Source organism: Sciurus vulgaris, assembly GCF_902686455.1.
Source record: "Sciurus vulgaris genome assembly, chromosome: 8".
Taxonomy (NCBI): domain Eukaryota; kingdom Metazoa; phylum Chordata; class Mammalia; order Rodentia; family Sciuridae; genus Sciurus; species Sciurus vulgaris.
Window position 1 is genome coordinate 106,716,562 of NC_136468.1, and position 24,329 is coordinate 106,740,890.

Genomic DNA, 24,329 nt, shown 5'->3' on the forward strand with positions numbered 1-24,329 from the left:
CAATTTTGGTTGATGCTTTCATCAGAAAAAGGCAGGTACCTTCTAGTTTGATTTCATAGAGTATTGTCAAAGTTTTTAAGATTTAACTTCGGTAAATAAGCATTGAATCATGGAAAAGTGTTTTCAAATACTGCGGTTCAGTTGGTCTTCACCAGCCACTCTGCTAGAAGACCCACTCATGATGCCCAACATAGTCCAGAGGAAACCAGAGCCACCCTGACCTCCTTTGCCATCATTCTTCATGCCTGAGGCACCATTATACTGCTGCTTCTCCCAGCACAGGACTTCATTCCCCACTGGAAGAATTCCTGAATACTAAAAAGGATTGTTTTCAGTTCCAGTGTTTACAGGCAGTGTTTACACATCTTCCCAAGTCTTTCAAACTTTTAATTTACATTACTTTGGGTAAATGCTCACTGATGGCATAACCTCATGTAAATTAAAATTATCTACACTTTGAACCCAGAAAACCACCTTTTCTTTCCTAAAGATCAGAAATAAAACTGTTGAGCAATTTAGCAATTGCCTTGGATCTAAACTTGTAATAGATTTTCTTTGGAAAAGCATGCCTTGATTTGTAATTTTACTTTCAGTGCATTAATAAGTAGTTTAAACACATCCCTCTGTTCTAGGCATTTAAAAAGGTTTTGTAGGAATCATAAGCAACATACTGGACTCTTTCCTATGTCTGTGTTTTTATAGATACTTCCCTTGCCTAGAATACTCTTTCCTCCTCCATCCTCCAAAATCAGTACAGGACAGAAAAATTTTTACCTCCTTTTTGAAATTTTTCCCTATTTCCACACAGAATTGGGGTTCTCGTAAGTTTTTCTAAGACCACTATAGTCTTATAGGAGCAATCTGGACTTTTCATTGATTCAACAGTCATTTGTTAAAAGAGGATATATTACTTTCTGGCCACATACCAGGCATTGTCCTTAGAACAGGGAGAGTCTAATTAAAAAGACAGATCAACTCCTCAATCTATGGAGGTAGCATAAGAGAGAGGTTGACAAACCACAAATATATTTGTAATACCACCCACACACACAGGAGAGAGCAAAGTGAGGCAGTGTATACTCAGAGTTCAGGGTTGGGGCCTCATGAAATGAAGTTTAGTGGAAATTGTCAAGAAAGATGGTCCACAGGTTGGAATCATGGCTCAGTGGTAGAGCACTTGCCTCACACATGTGAGGCACTGGGTTTGATCCTCAGCACCACATAAAATGTATAAATAAAATAAATGAATTGTGTCAATCTACATCTAAAAAAATTTTAAAAAAAGAAAGAAAAAGAAAAAAAGAAAAATGAAAGATGGCCCCAGGGAGAGAGAAGAGAAAAAACCTACAAAATTTCCAAAATTTTCTATTCAAGGAACAGCAAGAAGCCAGCAGGGAAGAAGCTGGGCAAACATTGGAGTTAGAGAAAAGGGTTTGGGAAGTGAATGTAGGGTCAAGCACATGGTCATGAAGGATGTGGTCAGAATTTTCATTGGGTTTTCCTCTAAACCATTAGTGTCAAGTAGGGAGTGGCATGATTTAGTTTATATTTTAAGAGCATCGATATGCCCACTTATCATTGCCATATTTAGCATTACAGCCCCTCCTCCAAATTTATTCATTGTTTTATTTTTTGACAATTCCCCCTCCCTGCTTAGGAAAAAAAATAATGAGAATATAGGGGTGGAAACTCAGAAACTTTAGCACAAACCTCTGACAGGCAGAGAAGATATGAAGGAGAATTTTGGCAGCCAGGCAAATGAAGATGGTCCAAGAGAGTGGACCCCCAGAACCCACAGTAACCTTCTTAAAAAGCCCCAAAAGTCGATGGTGATTGAAGTCTTGTGGAATACAACCCAGTTTCTCCTAAGCATAATCTCCAAATGGTTTGAGATGAACATTCACACCTGACCAACAAAGGGAAGGTGAAATCTTTTTAGAGTAATAAATCACCTGAAGGCTTTGCCATTTGAAAAATAAAATAATTACATTTAAAATGCCATTTCATCTGAAAACCAGGATTATATAATCTGTAGCTAAGGAAAGAAATAGATAATACAGATAAATCCACAGGCTACTCAGACATTAAAGATAGGTGGTTAACACCTTAAAATGCTTGAATTTACTGTTTTTAATATGATGGACAAAAATTACTAGGAAAAAAGAAAAAAATAATAAAATGAGAGTTAAAATCTATCATAATAACCAAATGAAAAAAATAAACAAAATATGATGTCTATTATAATATTTAACAGCGGAAGGACAAAACTGAATCAGGGTTATATCTGATTAGAAGACAATCAGAAAATATGCAGTATTCAGTAGAAAATATTCTATCTGAAGTGCAGAGAGAAGAAATATAAATACAGGAAAGAATATTTAAGAAATATGAGATAATAAAAACTTTTGACCTAATGTGGGAAATCGTCTCCAAAATGGATCCCAATGATCCCCCCTCCTGGTATACACACGCTTGTGTAATTACAACCCTTTGATGTGGCTGGAACTAGTGACTCACTTGCAACAAGGAGAATACAGCAAATTAAATAAAACTTCTGATGATAAAACAATTGAGGCACAGAGTATTTATGTAAATTTACTCTAGGTCATCCACATAATAATGGCAGAGTCAAAATTCAAGGCAATTGGCCCAACTGTCCATTTTTATAGTGATTCTACTATGATACTTTTTAGGATTAGAAGCTCTAATAAACTGAGTGTGGAAGAGAATGTTATTAACTTGATTAAAAATCTTCAGTTAGCACTTTGGCCCACATCAAAATTGATTGTAGTATACAGTCAACTGTTATTAGTCTGTTTTCTGTTAACATAACAAAACGCCCAAGTTTGGGTAATTTATAAAGACAAGAATTTTACTTAGTCCAGAATTATTGAGAGAAAGGAGCATGGTTCTGACTTCTGAAGAGGGTCTGATGGTGGTTTAATTGGTGGCAGAAAATAGAAGATTAAGGGACACCTGCAGAGAAAGGAATGTGTGTAAGAGAGGAAGCAAGAAGAAATGCTGAGCTGTTTTATAATAATCCAGCCTCACATTAACAAATCCAGTCCTGTAAAACCTAAGTCATTCCCATGAAACCTCATTCAGTCTCCAGAGAGTTAACCTAGTTTCTAGAGACAGGCATTCCTAATAACTCCTCACTAGGCCCTATCTCCTAAGGCTCCTACCACCTTTTCAGTATAGTTACATTGAGAACCAAGCTTCCTGCACAAGATGAACCAAACTTCATCTTTGGAGAACAAACCATAGAAATTACTATTAAATCAGAACTAGTGCAGTTAATTTCTGTCATTGTGCTCAGCTGCTAGCAATTGTAGTAAAGTGATTTAAAATGCAAAGATTAGGTGATATTCATGTTCATTTAGAAAGTTCAAGAGAGTTTCTAGGTGATAGCAATGAAATTAGCAGAGTAAGAAACTGAAAATTTGGCTCTCATAAAAGCAACAAAAATACTGGCAAAGCTCTCAGAGTCAAATTTTAGGAACTTTGGAAGCTGACCAAGGCAAGAACAGTGGACTTTGTGATGATTTGACTTACCTCATCTGAACACCCTCCCCCCAGCTTAGTAGTAGCCTTGAAAATAACAGCCTACTTTCCCAGTATTTGAGAGCAGAATGGACCACATCATAAAGAACTGTAATTTGTTTTGAACTATGTGGTGGCTATTTGGAAAACTAGCGCAAAGGCTGGACTTTGTCTTGCCTAATTCAGAACTCAAGCAGTGTTAAAACTATTACCAAAGGAATATTTGCAAAAAAATTTTCAAAAGTGAAAAACAAACCCAAAAAAAGTCACTTCCATATATTTTATTGTTGTCTAAGGCAAGGGATAAAAGTTGGGAAAAAATTAATCTATTAAAATATGGGAGGAAATTTTGGAGGATAAACTGTTTTGGGAAAGGAAAGCTTTGAAAAACTCTGACCTATCTTCAGAAATCTAGAAGACCCTGTAGATGGCCAAGGCTGTGCTCACCCTAGGTAAAGACCTGGGAACGCACCAAGCTCTTATAGCTGCTGATCTTGTAGCTGAAAAACAGTATATCAAGGCCAAGACAGAGTTACAACTCCTTGATGAATTCTGAATGTATGTCCCAACATGTACACAGAGCTTCTCTACAAATATTCGTAGTTGATGTTGTTTTGTTTGGGTTTGTATTTGGATCCAAGCAATAAGGTAATCTCTGCCCAATGATTTGCTAACAACAAAGCCAATAGAACAGAGACTTCAAGGTCACACATGAAAGACACAGACTGTACAAAAAATAATTCAGAAAAGTCATGAAATAAGCAAATAGAAAATCATAAAACTATAATAAATAGCAGCAAAAACACTTTGGAATAAGGAAATAACATGATTTCCAGAATTGCTACCTTATGATATATGATGTCCAGTTTTCAAAAAATAGTATTAAACATTCAAAAAAAAAATGAGGGACAGTAAAATAAGAAAAGACTATTAATGCAAATTATCACTGAGGAAGGTCGGACAGCATACTAGACAAAGTCTTTAAGTCAGATATTTTAAATATATTGAATGAACTAAAAAGTGAAGCATGCCTAAAGGCCTAAAGAATGATTCGACATCACTTAATTCTAGGAGTAAAGGCATATTACACTAAAATCTCTGTATGTCATGATTTAAAATGAAGAGAGAAATTCTATAAAAGAGCCAAATACAAATCTGGAGTTAATAATTTAAATGAAAAATTCACAAGGGGCTCAACAGAAGAAAAGCAGAAAAAATTAATCAATTAGTTTGGAGATAGGGCAACTGAAATTTTTCAATCTGAGAAGCAGAAAGAAAAAATAATGGAATAAAAAAAAGGAAGAGTCTAAGAGACCCGTAGGGCACCAGCAGGCCTACCAACATATGCATAATGGAAGTGTTAGAACAAGAGAAGAGAGGAAAAGATGCAAAAATAATGAAATATTGGCCAAAAACTTCTTAAATTTGATGAATCACTTTATACACCCAAGAAGTTCAAGATCTACAAGTAGGATAAAATTCAAAGGATTCACAGTAAGGCACTTCATAAACTGACCAAAGTGACTCATCACATATAGTGATCCTCCAGGAGATTGACAGTGGTTTCTCATTAGAACCTATGAAAATAGGCAGTAGAATGATGTATCCAAAGTCCTGAGTGAACAAATAAAACTGTCAAGTAACATTAGGCGTTTGATCTTCTGGAAATGGTTATCCTTTGAAAAATTAAGGAGATATTAAGAACTTTTTGGATAAGTCAAATATTATAAGAAATACTAAAGGAAGTCTTTCAGGAAGTAATTAGATATTAACTCAAAGTCATATGAAGAAATCAAGTACACCAGTAAAGGTCACTAACAAAAAACAAAATCAAATTGTATGCTATCTAGAAGAGATTCATTTCAAGCACAAACAGGTTAACATTACATTGATGAAAAACAATATCCATACAAACAGAAATTTAAGAAGAGTTGGAGCAACTGTACCTCTATTACACAAAATGGAATTTAAAACAAAAATTTCCAGAGACACAGAGGAGACAGAAGAACATTTCATAATAAAAAAATATTTTATTATAGCCAGATGCCATGCACATCCCTGTAATCCTAGTGACTAGGGAGGTTGAGACAGGAAAATTGCAAATTCACTTAGCAAGACCCTGTCTCAAAATAAAAAGTAAAATTGGGGATGTAGCTGAGTGGTAAAACAGCCCTAGGTTAAATCCCTAGTACAAAAAAAGGAAGGTGAAGGAGGAGGAGAAAGGTAAGAGAGGAGGAGGAGAAGGGAAGGAAGAGAAGAAGGAGGAGGAGGAGAAGAAATATACATAGTATTATATACATTACATGCATATATAAACCAAATAATAGAATTCTAATAAGCGGAAACCAAAAACTGACAGAATCGAAGGAAAAAAATAGACAATTGCATAATAGTAGCTGGAGATGAGAACTCACAGCTTTCAATAATGAATAGAACAACCAGACAAGACCAATACAATGATAGAGGACTTAAATGCTATGAATCAACTACACCTAATGAAAATCTATAGCCGACTCTACCCGGCGAAAGTCACATAAATTTTGCACAAAATGAATTCTCTAGGGTAAACAGCATGTTAGGCCACAACATGACTCCATGAACTTAAAAAGACCGAATATACCCAAAATATCTTCTAACCCCATGAAATGAAATTAGAAATTAATAGCAGAATACAATTTGAAGTATTCAAAATATGGCAGAGAAGGACAAACTACCCCTAAGTAACCAGAGTCAAAGAAATCACAAGAAACACATGAGATGCAGTCAGTGCTCAGAGATTCACATCAGTAAATGCCTCCTAACAGATCAACTCAATGAGGTAGAAACTTAGTAGTTAACTAAACCTAAAGAAAGCAAACAGAACAAATTAGTAAAGATGAGAGCAGAGATACACAAAATAGCTTGAAATTTACAGAGAAAATCAGTGAAACCAAAGACTGGTTCCCTGAAAGAAATTAACACAATTGATAATTCTTTAACTAGATAAATGAGAGAGAGAGAGAGAGAGAGAGAGGCGCAGGGGGGTGAGACTCAGTAACTCAGGAATATAAGTGGGAACATTATTAAAAACCTTCTAGAAAAAAATTCTAAAATAATCATATAAACAAGTATATGTCAAAAAATTAGATAAAATATATGAATAAATTCCTAAACACATACAAACTATAAATCTGGCTGAAGGAAAAAAAATAACAACAATATAATGAACCAATAATTTTAAAGATCCAACAAAATAATTTGTTTCACTAGCAAATTCGACCCAATATGTAAAGAATTAATGTTAAACCTTCTGAAAGTCCTCTAAACACAGACAAGGAGAGACCATTTCCAGTTTATCCTTGAGATGGCTATTTCCCTGACACCAAAGTCAAATATATTATAAGAAAACTATGAATATAATAAAACTAAGAAAACTTTATGAATATGATGCACAAATCCTCAGTAAAATCCTGACACACTGAAACCAAGAGCTCATTAGAATTATTTTAAATCATGAATCATGATGGTATTGGTCAACATTTCTCAGAGAAACAGAGCCAACGAATATGTAGAGATTTAATATTAAAGAATTATCTCGCATGATTGTAGGGCTAGCAAGTTAAAATCTGCAGGGTGGTCCTTTGAATTGGAAGCCCAGAAGAGACTTAATATTGCAACTCACATCAAAATACAGTCTGGAGGCAGAATTCCTTCTTCCTCAAGGTATCTCAGTCTGAGGATAATCTACTTTCCTCAATGCCTACAGATTCAAATATCATCTCAAGTGAAAAAAAAAAAAAAAAAAAAAAAAGTCTTTGCAGCAATAGCCAGACTGGTTTTTTTTTTTTTTTTTTTTTTTTTTTTTTTAGGTGATTTTTTTTTTTTTATTGTAAACAAATGGGATACATGTTGTTTCTCTGTTTGTACATGGCGTAAAGGCATACCATTTGTGTAATCATAAATTTACATAGAGCAATGTTGTTTGATTCATTCTGTTATTTTTTCCCTTCCCCCCACCCCTCCCACCCCTCTTTACCCTCTATACAGTACTTCCTTCCTCCATACTTGCCCCCCTCCCTAACCCTAACTCTAACCCTTCCCTCCCCCCCATTATGTGTCAACCTCCACTTATTAGCGATATCATTCGTCCTTTGGCTTTTTGAGATTGGCTTATCTCACTTAGCATGATATTCTCCAATTTCATCCATTTGCCTGCAAATGTCATAATTTTATCATTCTTTATGGCTGAGTAATATTCCATAGTATATATATACCACAGTTTCTTTATCCACTCATCAATTGAAGGGCATCTAGGTTGGTTCCACAGTCTGGCTATTGTGAATTGAGCAGCTATGAACATTGATGTGGCTGTATTTCTGTAGTATGCAGATTTTAAGTCCTTTGGGTATAGGCCAAGGAGTGGGATAGCTGGGTCAAATGGTGGTTCCATTCCAAGTTTTCTAAGGAATCTCCACACTGCTTTCCATAGTGGCTGCACTAATTTGCAGCCCCACCAGCAGTGTATGAGTGTACCTTTCTCGCCACATCCTCGCCAACACCTGTTGTTGCTCGTATTCTTGATAATCGCCATTCTAATTGGGGTGAGATGGAATCTTAGGGTGGTTTTGATTTGCATTTCTCTTACTACTAGAGATGTTGAACATTTTTCCATATGTTTGTTGATTGCTTGTAGATCTTCTTCTGTGAAGTGTCTATTCATTTCCTTAGCCCATTTGTTGACTGGACTGTTTGAATTCTTGGAGTAGAGTTTTTTGAGTTCTTTATAGATTCTGGAGATTAGTGCTCTATCTGAAGTATGATTGGCAAAGATATTCTCCCACTCTGTAGGCTCTTTCTTCGCATTGCTGATAGTTTCCTTTGCTGAGAGAAAGCTTTTTAGTTTGAATCTATCCCAGTGGTTGATTCTAGCTTTTATTTCTTGTGCTATGGGAGTCCTGTTAAGGAAGTCTGGTCCTAGACCAACAAGGTGAAGATTTGGACCTACTTTTTCTTCTATAATCTGCAGGGTCTCTGGTCTGATTCCGAGGTCCTTAATCCATTTTGAGTTTAGTTTCGTGCATGGTGAGAGATATGGGTTTAGTTTCATTCTGTTGCATATGGATTTCCAATTCTCCCAGCACCATTTGTTGAAGAGGCTATCTTTTCTCCATTGCATATTTTTGGCCCCTTTGTCTAGTATGAGAAAATTGTATTTATTTGGGTTTGTGTCCGTGTCCTCTATTCTGTACCATTGATCTACCTTTCTATTTTGGTACCAATACCATGCCGTTTTGTTACTATTGCTTTGTAGTAGAGTTGAAGATCTGGTATTGCAATACCCCCTGTTTCACTCTTCCTGCTAAGGATTGCTTTAGCTATTCTGGGTTTCTTATTCTTCCAGATGAATTTCATAATTGCCTGCTCTATTTCTGTAAGGTACGTCATTGGGATTTTAATTGGAATTGCATTGAATTTGTATAGCACTTTAGGTAGTATGGCCATTTTGACAATATTAATTCTTCCTATCCAAGAACATGGAAGATCTTTCCATCTTCTAAGGTGTTCTTTAACTTCTTTCTTTAGTGTTCTGTAGTTCTCATTGTAGAGGTCTTTCACCTCTTTTGTGAGATTGATTCCCAAGTATTTTATTTTTTTCGAGGCTATTGTGAATGGGGTAGTTTTCCTAATTTCTCTTTCTGAAGATTCATCACTTATGTATAAAAATGCGTTGGATTTATGGGCATTGATCTTGTAACCTGCTACTTTACTGAAATCACTTATGAGTTCTAAGAGTTTTCTGGTGGAATTTCCAGGTTCCTCTAAATATATAATCATGTCATCAGCGAACAGGGATAGTTTGAGTTCTTCTTTTCCAATTCGTATCCCTTTAATTTCTTTGGTTTGTCTAATTGCTCTGGCCAGAGTCTCAAGAACGATGTTGAATAGAAGTGGTGAAAGAGGGCATCCCTGCCTTGTTCCAGTTTTTAGGGGGAATGCTTTCAGTTTTTCACCATTTAGAATGATATTAGCCATGGGCTTAGCATAAATGGCCTTTACAATATTAAGGAATGTTCCCACTATCCCTATTTTTTCTAGTGTTTTGAGCATGAAGGGGTGCTGTATTTTATCAAATGCTTTTTCTGCATCTATTGAAATAATCATGTGATTCTTGACTTTAAGTCTATTAATATGGTGAATTACGTTTATTGATTTCCTGATGTTGAACCAACCTTGCATCCCTGGGATGAAACCCACTTGATCATGGTGCACTATCTTTTTAATATGTTTTTGTATGCGATTTGCTAAAATTTTGTTGAGAATTTTTGCGTCGATGTTCATTAAGGATATTGGTCTGAAATTTTCTTTCCTTGATGAGTCTCTGTCTGGTTTAGGTATCAGTGTGATATTGGCTTCATAGAATGAGTTTGGGAGGGTTCCCTCCTCTTCTATTTTATGGAATACTTTGAGAAGTATTGGAATGAGCTCTTCCTTAAAGGTTTTGTAGAACTCGGCTAAGAACCCATCTGGTCCCGGACTTTTCTTTGTTGGTAGGCTTTTGATGACTTCTTCTATTTCAGTACTTGAAATTGGTCTATTTAAATTGTTTATGTCCTCCTCATTCAGTTTAGGCAATTCATATGTCTCTAGAAACCTGTTGATGTCTTCGAAATTTTCTATTTTGTTGGAGTACAGATTTTCAAAATAGCTTCTAATTATGTTTTGTATTTCCATCCTGTCTGTTGTGATATTTCCTTGTTCATTCCGAATTTTAGTGATTTGGGTTTTCTCTCGTCTTCTCTTTGTTAGTGTGGCTAAAGGTTTATCAATTTTGTTTATTTTTTCGAAGAACCAACTATTTATTTTGTCAATTTTTTGTATTGTTTCTTTTGTTTCAATTTCATTGATTTCAGCTCTGAGTTTAACTATTTCCTGTCTTCTACTACTTTTGGTGCTGTTCTGTTCTTCTTTTTCTAAGGCTTTGAGCTGTAGTGTTAGGTTGTTTATTTGTTGAGTTTTACTTCTTTTATTAAATGCGCTCCATGAAATAAATTTCCCTCTAAGTACTGCTTTCATAGTGTCCCAGAGATTTTGATATGATGTTTCTTTGTTCTCATTTACCTCTAAGAATTTTTTAATTTCCTTCCTAATATCTTCTGTTATCCATTCATCATATAATAGCATATTGTTTAATCTCCAGATGTTGGAATAGTTTCTGTGTTTTACTCTTTCATTTATTTCTAACTTCAATCCATTATGATCTGATAGAATACATGCTAGTGTCTCTATCTTCTTGTATTTGCTAACATTAGCTTTGTGGCATAATATATGGTCTATTTTAGAGAAGGATCCATGTGCTGCTGAGAAGAAAGTGTATTCACTCTTGGTTGGATGGAATATTCTATAAATGTCCGTTAAGTCTAAATTATTGATTGTGTTGTTGAGATCTATGGTTTCTTTGTTCAATTTTTGTCTGGAAGATCTGTCCAGTGGTGAGAGTGGCATGTTAAAATCACCTAGTATTATTGTGTTGTGTCTATTTGGTTTCTGAAATTGAGAAGGATTTGTTTGACATACATAGATGAGCCACTGTTTGGGGCATAGATGTTTATGATTGTTATATCTTGCTGATTTATGCTTCCCTTAAGCAGTATGAAATGACCTTCTTTATCCCTTCTGACTAACTTTGGCTTGAAGTCCACATTATCGGAAATGAGGATGGATACTCCAGCTTTTTTGCTGAGTCCATGTGCATGGTATGTTTTTCCCCATCCTTTCACCTTTAATCTATGGGTATCTTTTTCTATGAGGTGAGGCTCTTGCAGGCAACATATTGTTGGATCTTTCTTTTTAATCCAGTCTGCCAGTCTATGTCTTTTGATTGATGAATTCAGGCCATTAACATTCAGGGTTATTATAGAGAAATGATTTGGTTTCCCGGTCATTTGGTTCATTTTTAAAATTTTGTTTATTTATTTGTTTGACACAACTTGTTTCCTCCTTTATTTGACAATTCCTTTAGGATAATTCCTCCCTTTGCTGATTTGCTTCTTTGTTTTTCATCTCTTCCTCATGGAATATTTTGTTGAGAATGTTCTGTAATGCTGGCTTTCTTTTTGTAAATTCTTTTAGCTTTTGTTTATCATGGAAGGATTTTATTTCATCATCAAATTTGAAGGTAAGTTTTGCTGGGTATAAGATTCTTGGGTGGCATCCATTTTCTTTCAGGGCTTGAAAAATGTTGTTCCAGGCCCTTCTAGCTTTTAGGGTCTGGATTGAAAAATCTGCTGATATGCGTATTGGTTTCCCCCTGAATGTAATTTGGTTCTTTTCTCTCACAGCCTTTAAAATTCTGTCTTTATTTTGTATGTTAGGTATTTTCATTATAATGTGCCTTGGTGTGGGTCTGTTGTAATTTTGTGTATTTGGAGTCCTGTAAGCCTCTTGAACTTGATTTTCCATTTCATTCTTCAGATTTGGGAAATTTTCTGATATTATTTCATTGAATAGGTTGTTCATTCCTTTGGCTTGTTTCTCTAGGCCTTCCTCAATCCCAATAATTCTTAAATTTGGCCTTTTCATGATATCCCATAGTTCTTGGAGATTCTGTTCATGATTTCTTACCATCTTCTCTGTTTGCTCAGCTTTGTTTTCAAGGTTAAATATTTTGTCTTCAATGTCTGAGGTTCTGTGTTCCAGGTGTTCTATCCTATTGGATATGCTTTCTGTGGAGTTCTTAATTTGGTTTATTGTTTCCTTCATGTCAAGGATTTCTGTTTGGTTTTTTTTTCAATATCTCTAACTCTTTATTGAAATGATCTTTTGCTTCCTGTATTTGCTCTTTTAACTGTCGATTGGTGCGATCAATCAATGCTTGCATTTGCTCTTTCATCTCATCATTCAATGCTTGCATTTGCTCTTTCATCTCCTCGTTTGCTTCTCTGATCATTTTAATTATGTACATTCTGAACTCCTTTTCTGTCATTTCTTCTGCCATGCTGTCATTGGGTTTTATTGATGTAACATCTAGATTTGTTTGCAGCATTTTCTTTCCTTGTTTTCTCATGTTGTTCAGGTATCAGTGGACCGCTGAGATATTGCAGATTTCCTCTGTTGATTTACAATGACCCTGAAGATTTCTATATATATCCCCTCTTAGCCTTCAGTAGGCTGAAGTCTTGGAGGAGGTTGATAATGTGGTGCTCCACAAGGAAGCTGCCTCTCTAGGAGTGGTGGCCTTCAGGTGGGGTATATTCCCTGTTAGTGGGCAGAGGTGCCTCCACTTGTTGACCAATAGTCATCCAAAGGGGACCTAGGCTGCGGGCTGAGGCAAGGCCTGTTTGGGCCTGTGTCTCTGGTTTTACCGTCCTTGTGGGGAAACCTCACCAGGCAGGGAAGACTCACCCAGTGGGGAGGTCTCGCTGGTCAGTTTCCTCCTAGAGGTTCCCCTCAATTTACAGCTACTGCCTGGGCTGGGCTGCCTTCCTCTGCAAAGTTTCCAGGGGCCCGGGCCTACCTCCTGGGCCTGGGAGCCTCACCCTTCGCAGATGAATCTCCTTAGGCTGCCCCTCCTCAGAGAATTTGCCCATAGGCCTGGAACCTTCGCTCCGCCCTAAGCGTGTCTCTGTGGGGCTCTTCCACCCAGAAGCCTCCTAGATCCTGGGACCCTGTTCTGCACCTAATCGCCTGGCTGCGTGGCCCCTCCTCTGAGCAGCCACCTGTGGCCCCGAACAATCGCTCTGAGTCCCAGAGACCCGCCACAGGCCTCTTCCTCCAGACAGCCGCCCAGTATGCCAGTGCGGTCACTAGGAGTCCAAGAAACTCACTTCGTGCCTCCTCCTCCCACCAACCACCTGTAGCCCGGGGCAATCAATCACTCCAAGTCGAAGTGACCCTCCCCGTTCCTCCTCCTTCTCCAGATAACCCCCCGGGTGTTCAGGAGCAGTCCCTCTGAGTGGCTCTGAATCCACGTGACCCGCTGCACGGGTCCTCTGGGCACCGCCCGGAGCTCTGGTGTGGCCCCTCAAGACCAAGCGTCCCACCACGCTTCTCCTCCAGGCAGCCCCCCTGTGTTCAGGAGCTGTCACTTTAAGACCAAACAACTCACCACTCGCCTTCTCCTCTGAGCAGCCGCCTGGAGCGCTAATGCAGTCACTGCGAGTCCAAAGGACCCGCCACGCTCCTTCTCCTCCTTCTCCTACTCCTCCGGGCAGGCCCCGGGGTTCAGAAGTGGTCAGAGTCCAAACAGCTCGCCACGCAGCCCCTTCTCTGGCAACCGCCTGTAGCTCCCGTGTGGTCACCCGAATCCAAGCAGCCGCTCCTCTTCCTCCTTGTCCTCAGGGCAGGCCCCGGTGTTCAGAAGCGTCGTTCTGATTCCAAACAGCTCGCCGCGCGGCTTCTCCTCTGGCAACCGCCTGCAGCTCTGGTGCAGTCTCTCCGAATCCAAGTGGCCACGCTCCTCTCCTCCTCCTCAGGGCAAGCCCCGGTGTCCTGAGTCCACACAGTTCTCCCCGCCACTCCTCCCCCGGGCAGCCGCCGGAGCCCCAGTGGCTGCTCCGAGTCCCAGCGCTGTGCCGAGCGGCCTCCTCCATGGCGCTCCAGCGGGGGAAGGGGCGTCTCGCCGACAGTTCTACTTCACAAAGTTTCCTGCGTTCCGGGACCCCCGTCCCATCCGGGATGCCCCCCCAGGGGGTGAGAGTCACCCGGCTACTTTGAGTTGGTCCCAAGCGTCTCAATATCTCCTCTCTTGAATCCTGAGTTCTGGAGCAACACGTAATGCAGCCACCCTCTAGGCCGCCATCTTGAAAAAAACCAGACTGGTGTTTGATCAAACATTTAAGTACCCTGGCCTTGCTAAATTGACAATAACATAACCACCAGTATGACCACATGGAATTGATTCTAAGATTGTAAATGTGGTCCAATATACAAAAAAAATTAATACAATATAACATATCAAGAGAAAAAGGAAAATACGACTTCATCTCAATTAATGAAAAAATTATTTAGAAAAATTTTACTCCTTCAAGATAAAAAGAAGGTAGGAAAATAAAGGATTTTTTCTCAATCTGATAAAAGGCATCTATAAAAATGTACAGTTGACATCATACTTAATGATGAAAAACTGAAAGTTTTCCTCCTAAGATCACACCAAAATGAGAATTGCCTCTTTACCCACTTTTCCTGAGCATTGTACTGGAAGAGAGCTAACACACTAGCCAAGAAAATTAAGTGGGGAGAGAGAGAGGGGTGGAGGGAGAGAGAGAGAGAGAGAGAGAGAGAGAGAGAGAGAGAGAGAGAGAGAGAGAGAGAGAAAGAAGACAGAGGGAAAAGAAAAGAAGCCTTGCAATTCAGAAAGGAAAAAAGCATGATTATCTCATTTTGCAGATGACATACTGGTACCTGAGAAATCCACACATACAGAACTACTAGAAGTAATAATAATTACCACTAATTACCTCTAATTATAGCATAGTTACAAGATACAAGAGCAAAATGAAAACATGGTATTTCCATACACAGCAATGAACACTTCAAAAATAAAATTAGGAAGACAATTCCATTTTCCATAGCCTCAAAAAGATAAAATACGAATAAAATTTTAAAAGAGGTGGAAGACTACAGAACTGAACATTATGGAGCATCAGTGAAAGAAATTAAATGAGCCCTGACTACATGGGAAGAGACTTACATTCACAAACTGGAAATGGCAACATCCCCCACATCTTGATATTCTCAGAATTCAAACTGCCTTTTGTTGAAGACTGAAAAGTTGATCCTAAAATTCACATGGAATTACAAGCTCCCAAAATAGCCAAAACAACATTGAAAAACAACAAATTTGGCAGACTGAAACCCATAGATATAAATCTTTGTGACCTTGGATTAAGCAACACTTTCCTAAATATGACACTGAACACTCAAGGCTAAAAAAATAGGAGATAAATTAAATTTTATGAAAACTAAAATTTTGTTCATCAATTCTGTGAAAAGGTATCCCACTGTTTCAATGCTATAACTAAAAGCACACAACCAGAACAACTGTAGAGGAGGAAAAGTTTATTTGGGGACTCACATTTTCAGAGATCTCAGTCCATAAGTCCCTGACTCCATTCCTCCTGCCAAGGTGAGGAAGGACATCAGGGAGGAAGAGTGTGGTAGAGGGAAGCAACTCACATGATGATCAGTAGGCAGAGGGAGAGAGACTCCATTCTCCAGATTTAAAGTATATACCTCAAAGCCACACCCCCACTGAACCACTTCCTCCAGCCTCACCCCACCTGCCTCCAGTTACCACTCAGTTAATCCCATCAGGAATCAATTCACTGATTATATTAATGCTATGATCCAATCATTTATCCTCCAAACCTTCTTGCTTTGTCTCACATGTGAGGTTTTGGGGGACACCTCATATCCAAACCACAACAAACCATAAACCTACCCCACAGAATGGGATAAAATATTTGTGATCATGAGCCCCGTATCCCAAACATATAAGGAGCTGTTATAACTCAACAATTAAGCAAACAGCCCGATTTTACAATGGTTAAAGCCCTTAATAGAAATTTCTCAGAGAACATGTACAAAACATTCAGATGTACAAATGGCTAAAAACATGAAATGATGCTCATCATTACCAGCATTTAGGGAAGCGTAAATAATAATCACAATGAAATGCCATCTAATAGAATGGCCATTAAAAGTGTAAAATAACAAATGTTGATGAGAATGTGCACAAATTGGAACTCTTATGTGTTACTAATGGGAAAGTAAAACTGTACAGGCACCGTGAAAAGCAATTTTGTAGTTCTTCAAAAAGGTAACAATAGAATTACCATATGATCTAGCATTTGTACTCCTAAGAGAATTGAAATAATGTTCAAACATAAAATTGGTCATGAATGCTTATAGTGGCATTATTCATAATAACCCCCAAATAGAAACAATCCAAATGTTCATTAACTGATACAAGTATAAATAAAATGTAGTCATATGATAGAATATTATTTGACTAAAAAAGGAATAAAGGACTGACACATGCTACATCACAAACAAATCTTGAAACTTCAATGTGAAACCATAGATGCCAATAGAAAATGCCATTTATACTATTATTTATGTAAAAACATCCAGAAAGGGCAAATCTATGAAGACAGCAGATTAGTGGTTTCCATGCACTGGGATAAAAGAAAATGAGAAGTAATTACTCAAGGGGTATGGAGTTTCTCTTTGGGGTTTTGAAAATAAATTGTGAATTAGGTCATGGTGGTGGTTGTAAAATATGCATATACCAGAAACACTGATTTGTACACTTTAGAACGGTTAAAAAGATAAGCTTATGTAAATTCCGCCTCCATTTTTAAAAAGCATACATTGGAATGGAGGAAGGAAGGACTGTACAGAGGGAAAAGAGGGGTGGAGGGAATAACAGAATGAATCAAACAACATTACCCTATGTAAATTTATGATTACACAAATAGTATGCCTTTACTCCATGTACAGAGAAACAACATGTATCCCATTTATTTACAATTAAAAAAAATAAAAGCATACATTGGGCTAGGGGTGTAGCTCAGTGGTAGAGAACTTGTATAGTATCTGTGAAGCCTTGAGTTCAATCCCCAGCACCTCGATTTAAGAAAAAACAAAAACAAAACAAACGAACAAAAACATTGATTCATTGATTAGTTGAAATGCATTAACTAGAAGAGACAATGAAAATTTAGAATTTTGCAAATAAGATGATTTAGCAAATATAAAGACACATTTATTGGGTACATCAAATTAAGCTAAATTAATTGAAACTATATGAAGGTGATGTAAGGAGAGGCAAATGTATCAACAAAACAGAAATAGTTGCATCAAACAATGGATCCTTGGTGCACAGTAGTGAAGGCATTACAAATCATGCAAAGACAGGAATTTATTTATTAAATAGTGCTGGGATAATTGACTTTCCATAATGGAAACAATAAAATTACAGCAATGACACCCTACTTCTAAATAAGTTCCAGATGGTTATAATAGGCTACATTTCAAAAGGAAAATCTTTTAAACGTTTAGAAGCATATATAGAAGAATATCTTTTTAACAATTAAAGTAAGGTAAAAATGTCTTAAATAAGGCCCCCAAAACAATTTTTAAAATGAAGAAAAATGTGACTCTTAAAACAGCAATACTAATTATACCATAAATAGTTACAAACTAAAATAGAGATTTATGGACTTAGCAAAGGACTGTTTAACCCATGTAATAGGCACAGATATGCCTGAATGCATACATATATATGTACATAGTCAATAAGAAATCATAAAATAAATATACTCCCAAAGGAAAATTGTCAGCATAAAACGACAACCAAAAACATATTCACCAACAAATAACTGTCATATGAGGATATTCCAGTCTCACTAATTTAATGAAGAAATACTAATTGAATTATAGGAAATTTAATTTTTTAACCATGAGATTGACTATTAGGTAACTCAGAATGCTTTCAACTTAATAGAAAATTCAAGCAAAATTGATTTAACATTTCAAATAAAAATGTTTAAGTTTATGGAGTTAGGAGTCTGAAGATAGTCCAAGCTTCAGATTGCTCATCTGCAGGTTGTGGCTCCTCTCCTCTCTGATTCTCTGTTAAACTGCTTTTTATCTCAAGGTTGCCTCACCTTCATTAGCCTACACTAAGCACTGACCTTGTTTTCTGCAAATCATTCTTTCTAGTAATTTATTCATCTGGCCACACCATGAGTTACTTATCATTACTGTACATATTTTGCAGAAGAATGGCCTGATGCATCTGTTGAATTTACCCAAGGCTGCTTGGTTGGCATGACAGACTCCACACACTTAAACACCATGGTGTGCTGCATTTATAATGGGTTAACACTTAGGAGAGCATTCTCCATATGACAAACACTGCTGGATATTTGCAAGTCAGTGTATTCTTAATTCCATTCCCTGTCCTTGTGTGACTTATAAAATGGGTAGGTAGCCAAAGTATGAATTAATAACTATAATACACCATGGCATGTGCTAGAGTCATAGAAGAACATAAAATGCTCCAGGATTGAAATCACATCTAATTGACTTGCCACAGTCTTCCTTTCTGTGGAGCAAGTCTGGGTAGACATCATTGACAATGGGGGTATTAAGGCTCAGTCCTGGTGTCTTGCAATCTTGATACCCCTTTGGAGTATCAAGGCATGTCTGAAACACATCTGGAAGCATTGGAATCCATGGGAAATTATAGCCCCCCATTATAAGAGAGAGATAGGCCCAGCTCCAGGGAAGCTGAGCTTTATAGAAGACCCCCAAATAAGAACCCCATTCTGCTCACAGTTTCCTGTCTCGTCACTTCACAAATTTTTGTAACGTTTAAATTAAAAGACTATCAAATTTGAACCCATGAAGTTTAGAATATAGGCTTACAGATGGCAACTTTATCTCATAGCACCCAGAAGAAAATTCTCTTCTGAATGGTTCAAAGTCTCTATTTTGCCCCCACAGTCCTGTTCACTTACTGGTCTCCTTTCTACTTATCTTTATGTGGTGTTTTCTACTACAGGGCATCTACTGGAGGTTAATTCCAGTGAATTCTCCAGCAGAAGTATTACATATTCAACCAGCAAGCTGAAATATCAAAATTGGAAATCAAGAGAGAAAGAGGAAATACCAACAACTTTTAGGAAATTATCAGGAACCATCTCCTAAAAACAGTGCAAATCCTTATATGGATGGAGTATAAAATCCCTCAGTGGGAATGGATAGCTCTTTATCTTTTCAACCTCAGAAGATGGCCAGGTGCTTACAATAAAATGGATTTCTCATAGATTTTTATCGAGTTATTTAATCAACTGGATAAATTATTTCAGCTGCCAATTTAGAATTGGTGACATTTGCATAATAATATAGATCATTTGACTTAGGAATTGCTGTCTTCATCAATCTTATAAACAAATAGTATAAACAATATTACTGAAAGATTGCACTGTTGGGGTAAGAAGAGGATGCAATAGAAAGGGAACAGATTTAAAACTGGGTAAATGTGTGTGTGCTATACCGGGTCCATTCCTTACTGTTCTGTTCCAACCCAGGAGAGGGAGGATTGGCAGATGATGAAGGAGTGAAAAGGGAATCAGGGCATTTAAAACCAGGTTCTCCAGGTGGTCAGTCTAGATAAGTTCATAGCTTGTGGCCCAACACCAAAAACAAAGCTAGTCCACAAAACTGGAGCCCAAGGAAGTTCTAAATGAGTTTGAAGTGAATTAAAGAGTTTTTAGAGAAACTGTCTTGTAATTGGATGGAATGAACATGATTTCAGTATTGGGCTGAACTGAAAAAAGGCTTAAACACTTTTTATCATATAATCTTGTGTCTGTTTTGAAATCGCAGACATAATGGGTAATGTCTGAGCACCTGAGGTAAGTGGTCCTGTGTTCAGTTTCTACCATGTGTAAAATGGGTTTTCTAGCAGCTGTTCTTGTGGAGGTGATTGGAAAGATGAACTGCACTGAGGTGTTTAACTTACATGAAAAACTTTGGGCTGAAATCCCTGTAAAGTATAATTCATTCACTAAGGCCTATGCTGCTGTCCGCAGGTCTGATTAACTTCTTTGTTAGACAGACTTTCAGTGTGAGTTCTCTTTCATTTCCAAATCCCAGGCTCTGCTGCTATGAGGTATTTCCACTTTTACGATCATTTCTAATTATGCATACCCATTACCATTTGTCATAATGAAATTTTACTGGTCTAGTTACACAGCAGAGTCTCTTTGATATTTTCCATTCACAGATCTTGTTAGAAGTTGGGGAAATTTTTACACGCTGAGGTTTTTACCATGTTGCCTTAGGAAGTCTGAAGTCATATTAATATCATCCTCCATCATTTATGATAATTAAGGAAAGGAAAGAGATGTGCCAGTTAAAGAGGACACTGATGATCAAGACTTTCCACTCTGACCAGACAAAGAGACTGAGTCAGTGTCCGGCCCCTTACCCAACACAGATTTTTCTGTTTGTTTCAAAGAGTAGCTTATCTTAATATGGCCCTCAGGAAGCTCTGCAGTTGGTGCAAACTGTATGGTTGAAAACCCTGTTCCCCTCTTCTTTGCCAACAGGACCAAGGTTTTGCTTACCAATCAGCCTGGACTACAGAATATCTACATTTCTAATCCTAGAAGAGCCTGAACATGGTCATGTGAGACATAGTTAGCCTTTGAGATCTACTCATTCAACAACATTTCCAAGTTCTTACTATGTGGTATGTACTCTCTATGTGCTGAATAAGATGTCAGCAAAAGCCTAAAAGGGATAATTGGGAAATTATTGTTGTCTGCCTGTCAGAGCATCTCTTCCTCACTATTGCTTTTTCCTTCCTGTTAGAGGTGGACATTATTACTGCAGCAGCCACTATGCCAACATGAGGGAAAAGCTAATGGAATTACAGAGATTTTGGCCTTCAGATTCAGCTGTAGATGAGTTGTTTATACATTACTTATCATACAAGAGAAAAAACAATCTATACCAAGATTTATGCCTTCTGTTGAAAGTTACATAGGTTTTTTTCTATTTTTTTAGAAGAGGCACAAAAACTTCTGAAACCAGTTTCTGTTACTTCCACTCTATTTTAGAAACCTTTCACTTATGTTTAATAAATACCAAGTCCTTGCCTTATGGAATTCTCTAGGATGCAGGAAAACAAGTAGGTACTTGTCTTCAAAAAGCAGGGTAGACTATACATTATAGAATAACAACGTCATCAATTTAAGCAAAATCAGAGTATTTTGTAATGTGTTTGTTTTATAAACGAGTAAATTGGAATCTGCAGGGATTTGATAATTCATATAAAATCACTCTGCTTTTAGCAGAAAAGTGTAATTATATCAATTTTGGTGAAATCTACTTCAATATTATTTTCCAAAAGCTACACAAATGACCTGAATTACAAAGAAAATGGTGAAAGGAATTACATTTATAAGTCCTTGCTCTTTAGAATAAATTACAAAGATATGATTTCTCCAGGATATTATAAAAGTTATTATGCTATTATTAGATATTCCATTTTCCAAAGAGTTTTGAAAACATTGTAATCAAAAGGTTTGTTTCTGTAAGACTTCCAGAGCCTTTCATATAAGAAGGTGCACAATGAATCTTGAAAAGACAGAAACAATGTGCAGAATTTTCTCAACCTATGAAAACTTTGTCTTAGAGAATTTACAATGACTTTTGTTCTGAAGGATAACCTTTAAAAAACACAGTAATTTACTAATTTAACTCTAACTCTTCACCAAATAATTCAGGACATAAAAAGAAAATGAAACTAAAAGGTATCATATCATTGAACATTTTTAAAATTATAATAAAGCTCTTTCTGATATTGAAGAAAACTTAACAATTAAAAAATTTTAAATTGAAATGTTCTGAGTATAAAACACCCTTGAGGAAAAAAGTGAGACAGGCTTGCTAATTCACAATTCTCAAAAGAAGAACATAATATATCATTTTATGCATTTTGTGTTACTATGTATTATCACATAATCAGTCCAAATGGACAACAGTATAAAATTGTTTAATCCACATTTGCCTATAACCCTATCAATTTATATTCTGTTAGATACCAAAATAAAAAAAAAACCTGACTCCATTAAAACAATTCAAACTTTTACTAATAAAAAAATTTACTAATAAAAAATTATTTGCAATTTGGTTTAAGAACAAAGCAAAAGATTTACAGAAGCAAAATGGAATTATAATGACTTCTTTTACTCCTTCCAGCATTTTATTCTCTACTCTTCAGTAGCTTGTCATGACAGTATTAGTTCTCTGGTCCTTAGTGTGACATTAGTAGAATTAGTCTTAATGTTCAAAATACATAGTATGATGGCAAGGTACTTTATGACTTTGCCGCCATCATGTGGATAATAGGCTCATTAAATGTCAGAAAAATGCAAGATGTGTTGAGTCTGTAGGTTTATTTAAGACCCAAGAACATCTTCCTGCAAGTTTCTTAAATTTTCTTTTGGAGTGGGCTTGCCTGTAAGGTGTTCTCCTCAGCCTAAAGATGTAATGACTAGGCTTTTGTTGTTTTGTTTTTTTGTTTTGTTTTTTTCGGTGTTGAAAATAATTGAACCCAGGGCCTCACATGTGTTGTACCACTGAGCTACATACTCAGCCCTTTTTTATACCTTTATTTTGAGACAGGGTCTTGCTGAATCGCTTAGGTTGGATTAAAATTTGCAATCCTTCTACCTCTACCTCCCAAGTCAGTGGGATTCAAAATCTAAATTCTAAAACCATAAAAATACTTTATTTTTGATGGAAGTGCTCTACACACGCTTAACAACAACAACAACAAATATGTCACATAACAAAAAAAAAACAAAACGTGTATTTCTTAATAAGGTAAACTTCTTTACTTCTTTGATGTGGTCTAGTGTTGATTTTGAGGATGACACACATCCTCATCAGTAGTTTTTTCAAATATTGTTTCCCTTTAGTCATTAGCATCTTATCTTTTAACAGTTGTGAAGTTTTCCCAAGATGTTATATATGAGAAAGACACCCAAAAATTTTGACATTGCAAAGTGAATGGTGAGTTGACAATAAGTCATGGTCTTCAAACCATGACTTCCAGGCATTAGGGGAAAAAAATTCCATCATGTCTAATATCCACTAAAATCAAAAGTGATACTTTTTCAATGTTCTGCAACAGCTGAAATCACCATGTTCTCTTGCACTTTCTACTGAAACTGAATATTCAAATAACTAGTGAGCGCCTTTCTTTAAAAAACAATGCTAATGCATTCTGCCAAATAGTAAAGATTATCTGCAAATTAATAGGAAGTCTTTGGAATTTTCTCAACAGCTGGCATAGTTCTCCTCTTATTGCCTTTATGCTGAAATCCAGATATTGGATCTACAAGAAGAATGTAATCCATCTGTGGTGATTATTTAATTAGGCACAGTTGACAGCCTCACAAGGGACTGTTCATGCCCCTACGTGACAATGTATACATGGTATCTGGTGTGCCCACACCACTCATGGTCACAAACAAGCCAGACAGGAAGAAAACCGGACACAGATCACGTCTTCTCTGGAACAAAGAAATTCTAAGATGCCCCAATGAAGCCTTCAACAGTGTTCCTGGTCTTGTTGCTGTTTGCTTTTTATTTCCGCTTTGCAGATTAGAAACAGATTAAGTTTCAACAAAACTCAACTAATTTAGATTTCCTGTGAAAATATACTCTTGGGCGCAGACTCAGAAAATATTATCCATGCAAATCTCAATTTGTGAGATTTTCTAAGTGACACAACTGGAAAGACAAACAGATTTTAAGTGAAAAATGTTAGGTCTGTACATAAAACATATATCTTTGATGAAACAGAATAAAGTATCCTTTTTTATTAGTGCATCAAAATTATATATAATAGTGGGATTCATTATACCTAAAACATGTTTTTAATGATCAACTGCAAAATTCTTTAACTCAGTGAATCTTCCTGTATTTTCACATCTCATTCTCTTTGTCTTTGTATCTCTCTGTCTCTCTCTAAGTCCAAGGGAACTTCCTGGGTGATCAAAAGTATCGATTTCCACTCTGCCCAAACCTGGCCATGTGGTGCTGCTGATCACTTGAAATACGGTTAGAGTGACTGAGAAATTGAATTTTCAGTTTTATTTACTTAAAATTAACTCAAAGCTAAATTAACCCTCTCTGGACAGTACTTACTATACTGAACATATCAGCTCTGAAAAACTCAGTTGTGAAATGCAACATTGCATTGAGTCAAGTAATTTACTTAG

At 36.8% G+C, this 24,329-nt stretch overlaps 1 long non-coding RNA gene across 1 annotated transcript in view; it reads right to left on the reverse strand.

Moving 5' to 3' along the window:
• Positions 1–15,277, reverse strand: part of LOC306667381 — a 58,795-nt gene extending 43,518 nt beyond the window's left edge. Inside the window, exon 1 of the long non-coding RNA XR_013765517.1 lies at positions 15,212–15,277. This is a non-coding gene — a long non-coding RNA (uncharacterized lncRNA). The remainder of the gene's footprint in view (positions 1–15,211) is intronic.
• Between the last annotated feature and the right edge of the window lie 9,052 nt (positions 15,278–24,329).